General features: G+C 33.1%; 1 pseudogene; it reads right to left on the bottom strand.

The window, feature by feature from the left end:
• Positions 1-394: 394 nt before the first annotated feature.
• LOC111906698 (probable aminotransferase TAT2) lies at positions 395-5376 on the bottom strand (annotated as a pseudogene).
• Between the last annotated feature and the right edge of the window lie 2335 nt (positions 5377-7711).

Genomic DNA, 7711 nt, shown 5'->3' with positions numbered 1-7711 from the left:
TTTTACCCTTCTAGACCGAATTTGATTGACTTAAAACCTAACATATTACTATCTTACTCGGCGAATGACCATCAAGCGCATACGCGTCGATGAACTGGCCACCAAGCCCAATTTATACAACACTGACGATGATTAATTCCACAGTTGTTGTTTACTGTTTGTGGCTATGTTTTTTTCCAACAAAGCGACTAAAAGTTAAATCCCAAATTCCCAATAATCAACGGTTTTATATTTTCTTGAAATATACAGCTTCAGTCTATCCATCAATAGGTTTATTTAAGAGTAAATGCACACACACACACACACACACACACACACATATATATATATATATATATATATATATATATATATATAAGAAATATGATATTTGATCCATAAATTTCCTCCACTGGAGACTCTGTAGATTATGAAATATGATCCAACTAGCCTTCAACACTTTTTGATTTCTTGGAGTGCCTTCCACAAAAAGATTTAAGCCTCTTGATGGCATCTTCAAGAGATGATGGATAGATAGCAATTGTTACCCGAAGCCAATTCTTGACACCTACACTTATCCCTGAAGGCCAAAAAAAGCAGCAAAGTTAGGTAGGAACAACTTAAAAGTCGGGGCCTGTAAGGTCAAAAAATAGTTTTCATATTCACCATAGAAAAATTCTTATATTTTCAGGAAATAATTTCATTGGTGTTCGAGTAAATATTACATACTAGAAATAAAAAATGGTTTTGAGGTTCAAGATCTAATCAAGGATGCTTTGTGCCTTTGTCCTTTTAGGTACCCATGGAAGATGAACTACTAAAAGATCGATCTTTATAGGGAAAAGATTAATTTAAAAATTACCTGGTAGGATTAGAACTGATTCTTCCTTAGTGAGATTGACACAAAAGTCTAAATCATCCTTGATGTCTTTAAACACTGATATATCCAATTTCACCTTATAAACATTAAAAAAACAAGTAAGGCAAACACAAAACATTTGTACAAAAAGTTTAATGAAGCAATTCATATCATAAATAGCAACTTAACATATCTATTATCTTTAAAATTTATAAAATTTGGATCTACCTCCTTGAGCTCTACGAATCTATATTCTTTATAAAGTTTTTGCATCATCTTCTTACCATAATAAAATTGGACCCGTCACGCTTGCTCAGGAAACTTAAGCCAGGGATGTCTATAATTCACTTATAACAAGAATTTGCAGCTTCTCTAATTATATTAACATTTTTCGAAGAGATATGGTCTTCCCTTTTGCCAAGTATATCAGGAAGCGCACCCTACATCTAAACTAAACTTAGAGATATTATCAAGTAAATCATTATGCAAAACTAAATGCCCATTAATTAAGATCTGAATTTTGACTTGATAATTTAAAAAGCTATCGAAGATATAAAGGTGTTCCACTCGTAGATACGAGGATCGATGCATGGTATGAGATGTCGTTATATATTATAAGTATGCATATATAATATATTACACAAACTTTAAAAGCAAACTAATAATAATGATCTTGTTGCCTCTCCTCCTTTCTCTTTGCATAAAACATAATTCTAATTACTCAAAATCCTCGGTGTCGTTAACTATAAATATTAGATTTAATTTTTGAACTTTCATTTCTACTTACTCTCTTTGTCCCAACAATGAGTGTAAAAGGAATCTTAAGGTGAATTTTTTGGATGGAGGAAGTATAAAGTACCTGAATAAACGTTGGCACGTTGGAGGACATATGGAAATATCCCTTAATGCTTTCAAAAAATCTGAAAATAAAACTTCAAGTTTGAGCGATGCATTTATGAGTTTGCTTAAAGGATGTACTAATAATGTTTGTGTGAGAAAGAGAGATCACTCCATGTTGTTTGAGGATGCCATTAGGATCATGGGTAACAAGCCATCCGAGTCGCCAACTAGGAACAATGAACCTTTTTGATAAGGAACCAAGTGTAACAACTGGGACTATTGATCCAAAGTGTCCCATTGAAACAAAAGGGTTTTTCCCGAAAGCAATATGATCATAAACTTCATCAGAAATCACTAATATTCTAAGATTCCTTGCAATCTCGGCAACCTACATATAGAATACACATCACCAATGATAATCATCGAAAACAAATTAATAAATCCACATGGGCATTGCACCTTCTTTAGATGTTGATGTGTGAAAACATTCCCACAAGGGTTTCCAGGTTTAATAATAACCATGATGACTGTATTTTCATCTACAAGAGATTCGACTGAATCAAGATCAACTTCCCAGTCTTTCTCAGGAAGAAGATCAAAGTGACGGACTTCCAAATGGCATGATCGAGCAAGGAATTCGTAATATGGAAAGCCTGGTTTGGGAAATAGAATATTATTCGATTCTGAACCCTTAAGAACGGTTAGTATGTTTTGAGCAGCATGTTTGCATCCCATTATCAAGAATACATCATCTGGTAATAACTTATTTGTAAGTCCTTGAGAAAGGTACTCTGCTACAACCCTACAAATTTTTATAGAGTCAAAGTAAGATGAGTTTTACTAGTATTAAAGTAAATTGTGCAATATTTTTTAGTAGATTATTTTCATAAAAGGTGTTTTTGGCCATTATCATATAGTGATTAGATCTAAGGGGTTCTTTGCAATTAGTAGTATATATATTAATTATCGAAGACTAGTACTTAGCACTTTGCATTTAATTCACCTTTTGCACATACACATAAAAATTCTTACATTTTGATCCTCACATACCTTTAAGTTTTATCGTCACTTGAAAGTTTTTCAGTTATTTTGGAGGGAAAACAAATGACATTTTTTTCGGTTTTCATTAACCATTGCAACTATTCAAAGCCTTTGTCGTATAACTCAACAGCAAAATATTGGGGGCAAATTATCCTTAAGGATGGTGATTGATATTATCATGTCCTCATTTTCTTGTATGCAAATTTCTTTTTCTGTTTTTATACTTCGATTTTAACATTCTTCGAATGAGATATGTGGTTTACACACTTGACACATGGACATGGAATTCTTATCTTTTTTTTGGTATCTACAAATCTATATTCTTAGAAATCTTGTAATTTTGTACTGCATAACACCCTTTACATACGTTTCTAATGTTCTGTAGGCTCCCATCCAAGACTTACTCATATTCAGTTTTTAACATCTTCAACAAGTAATATATGTTTCCTGTTCATTGAAGTATATTAAGAAACAGTTGGTGTGCATAAACGAAAAATATCACATTACAAATAAATCCAATAAATGGAAATTAAATACTTGTTAATTCTAGAATATATAATGATACACATCATAACTAAATGAAATAGAAAAGATTCATATTATGGGGATAATTGTTTTTATGTCCCTGTAGAAATTAATGTTGTATGTGTACCCGTATGAATTTCAGGTTGAAGTATCAATTTCTAGTTGAAGTATAAACATAGTCACAATGCATTTGTAGTAAGCAGATAATGTTTTGATGGGAATTCATATTGTCTCAAAATTCATATTTACGCAATGGGTGTGGATGATCAAGGAGATATTGAAAAACAAAAAAGAGAGATATTTGCTTAATGATTGTTTTACCGTCTGACATATTTAAAAAGTTATGTACATTATAAAAAAATTGTTACTAGTGGTGTTCGAACCCATGCTATTTCAAAATATACCATTAACTACATGTACACTGACCAACTAAGGTGACCGGTTCTTTGTAAGTTATTAGGTTATGAAAAAACAAAACAATGAATCAAAAGAGAAACATTTGACGAAAATACCCATGCTTCCTAATGAACTAATCTAACACAAACACAGGTAGAATCATTCACACTTTCCTCATTTGATAAAATAAATGTAATTGTGGTTGCACATTGTTTTTAATTAGCCTTCACAATTGGAAATAAAAACAAATGACAAAAATACCCTGATTCCTCTCACACTCATTTTGTTTAATTTTAGTTATGAACATCATATATGTATCCAAGATTAACTTATTTTTTTTATTATTTCTATGTGTTTGATGATGCATACCCTTAGGTGTTGTTTCCTTTTTATTTTCATTTTCTATACTGAATGACCATTTTACCCTTACATCTCAAACACAGTTTTAACAGTACTCATTAATTTATAACAGTAGTTTGGAGTGGTATAACATTTCCATTAACATAAATATAGATACTATACCCTTGTAGACACAAAAGCATCCTCAAATAGAAAATTAAAACATTTTCTTTGTTTTATGATAATAATAAATAATTGACGGATATACCCCTGCTTTAGCATAATCTCCATATGTTTAAAACATACATGGGACATAGTAACTGATCTAACCAAAAACATAAGTCTAACATAGAACTTAGTTGCATATACTTAGGTGTTGTTTCCTTTTGCTTATCCTTTTCTATATGGAATGACCATTATACCCTTACATCTTAAACACAGTTTTAACAGTATTCATTAATTTCTAACAGAAGTTTGGAGTGGTGTGAATATAGATACTATACCCCTGCAGACACAAAAGCAGCATACAATAGGAAATTATAACATGGGACAAACTAACTAATCTAACCAATAACATAACTCTAACGTGGAACTTAGTTGCAAAGTACATTGCTTTTTTTACAAAACAATGCATCAAAACGGGGACAAAACTCATGCAGTTAAAATTCAAGGTACTCATATCACTTGTTTAAGCAACTTATGATGAATTCAAGCCACCATGGTGCAAATGTCGGATATACCCATGGAAATTAAATCTGGCCTGGAACTTAGCCTTAAAACCCAATTGATAAGTACGAAATACACTCAAGATTACAATATAAAATTAATATTTTTTCATTACTTCCCATTTTCGCCCTAAGACAGTTAGAATCAAAACAACATTAACATATAGACACATCATATATAACATTAAACAAAAAAAAAAGAGTTTCATATTGCTTACAAAATAGGATGTTCTATTCCATCCAATATAGACAACATATATACCCTGTCTTAAACATGAAATGGATTACAAAATAGGTCGCATACACTATGTTTTTCCATGCAATCACATTCTCCTTGGCCATGCCCACTGCATCTTCCATTTTTCCTCTGGGAATGGTCATGTTTAGCATATGCTTGATGTATGCTATTCCATCATCAACTGTTGCCATTGGGTGTTCTATTACAAACATATGAATAAGCTTCTCAACTCTTTTGGATGGTGACTTCATCATGAAGCGGGGGAAATTGATTGGAACATATATAGGCATGTGTTCAACATACAGATGTTCAATCTCTCGAAATTGGTGTGCCCTAATGATCATTTTGAAAGTTCCCAAACAATCATCGTTCAAAATTAGAATCATGGACAAACCACAATTTTCTTCAGTTGGCATATGATACCAGTTACCCATAGTTGTATAACCCAATCTTTTGGAAAAATGACCAAGCATTTCCATGTTGACAAAAGTAATAAAGTGAACTTTTGACTTTTCATATAATTTACCTAGATAGTCGGTAAAATACCCGCCATGAACAACTCTAATGGTGAATCTCCTATCATTTGCTTTCCCATACTCTACTATGGTGTGTTTTTTGGTGGTTCACTGCTTACACTCCAGAGTTGGAACCTCGGATTTGCCCATGGATCAACATTCATCTTTGTTTCCATTGATCGTCGGATTTTTTTCACAGAGGATGAGCAAATCAAACTTATCGTAGGTTGGTAATGAAGATGTAAGAATGACGATTTTGATATAAGGGGAGGGTTTAGATGGATTATCATTCAGAGCTTATGGGACATCGACGCATGCCATCACTTCTGATTACTAGCGGGCTACAGGGGAGGAGCAATTTAAACGGCAGCTGTGATAATGATTACCGATATACTGTTATACATTAATATAATATTTACATTAATATATATAATATTAATTAAGTGTAATATTCATACTTTCTTTGTTTTTATTATTACCATATAAAATATAAATTAATATATAAATTAATTAGAAATATATAAAATCATATTTTTAATTAATAGGCATACGGGTTGCAGGTGGTCGGTTGGTGGTACGGGTTGACCATTACTAGGTCATGTAGGGGTGTTGGTACGGGTTTGAGACCAAAATGGGTTTATAATAGGGGTACGGGTTGCAGGTGGTCGGTTGGTGGTACGGGTTGACCATTACTTGGTCGTGTAGGGGTGTTGGTACGGGTTTGGGACCAAAATGGGTTTATAATAGGGGTACGGGTTGCAGGTGGTCGGTTGGTGGTACGATTTGACCATTACTAGGTCATGTAAGGGTGTTGGTATGGGTTTGTGACCAATATAATATAGGTACGGGTTGCAGGTGGTCGATTGGTGGCACGGGTTGACCATTACTAGGTCATGTATGGGAGTTGATATGACTTCGGGACCAAAATGGGTTTATAATAGGGTTACGGGTTGCAGGTGTCCAGTTGGTGTTATGGGTTGACCATTACTAGGTCATGTAGGGGTGTTGGTACAGGTTTGGGACCAAAATGGGTTTATAATAAGGGTACGGGTTGCAGGTGGTCGGTTGGTGGTACGGGTTGACCATTACTAGGTCATTTAGGGGTGTTGGTATAGGTTTGGGCCCAAAATGGGTTTATAATAGGGGTATGGGTCCCAGGTGGTCGGTTAGCGGTACGCATTGATCGTTACAATGTCAAGTAGGGGTGTTGGTATGGGTTTAGGACCACAATGGGTTTACAATAGGTGTATGGGTCCCAGGTGGTCAGTTGGTGGTACGGGTTGATCATTACAATGTCAGGTAAGGGTGTTGGTACGGTTTTAGGACCAAAATGGGTTTATATTAGGTGTATGGAATTTTTTTCCTACTTAATATAAAATAAAATAAAAAAATTTAACAAAGTGTTCACACGGAGAAATTAGTAAGCTAACTAGACCTTATTCTTATTTTCTTTTTATTATACTATTTTCCCATTGTATATACATAATTAAATGTTAGATATTTTTTTATTTCCAATAGTCATATAGTTGTATCCTAACGTAAAATTGTTAATTTACAAGGACCAAATTTGTAACATTTCTATTAATATCAAATAACTCGTAATAATGTTTCAAAATCCAGAACATTTTTCAAACCACGATTTATGCTTCTCATCATGTGGGTTCACTATCAGATAAAAATTTGGAAAACATTTAAATTTGTCAATCAAAATTAAGCAAATATAATGGGAGGCAAACAATTTGTCCATTTTGTTTTGGGCTCCAAATCAAGGCAGGAATTATTCATCTATCTCACCGCCAAAACTATGAAGATCAATCCATCAAATCAAGGAAATTCTGGTAAATTTGGTAACAACCCTCAATTTAGGATGTACTAACAATGTAATATTTAAAAGACTTTGATTTTTTCAACCATTGTATGGTTTTTCCCTAGGTTATATCCCAGTTGGATTATAATTCAGTTCATCATTTGACAACATTCATCATGCATTTCTACTGTAAGTATATTCTCTGTGTATGGTGTCAACGTTATTGATTGTATTGATTAGGGGATTATATATAAAATAGAAAATTTTTGATTCTTTATTGTGCTTGTTGCACACCAAATGTTCGATGAAATGTGTATGTGAAATCTTGTATGTAATATAAGTTACTCATATCTTTTCATTAAACATATAAATAATCAAACTTATTTCATATGTTTCATGTCAATAGAAGAATCATGGAGGTGAACAAGGAACAACATGAGGATATGC

The sequence above is a fragment of the Lactuca sativa genome, chromosome 8, assembly GCF_002870075.4.
Source record: "Lactuca sativa cultivar Salinas chromosome 8, Lsat_Salinas_v11, whole genome shotgun sequence".
NCBI lineage: Eukaryota > Viridiplantae > Streptophyta > Magnoliopsida > Asterales > Asteraceae > Lactuca > Lactuca sativa.
Note: the sequence above shows the minus strand (reverse complement) of the source record. Positions and strands in the feature narration are given on the sequence as shown.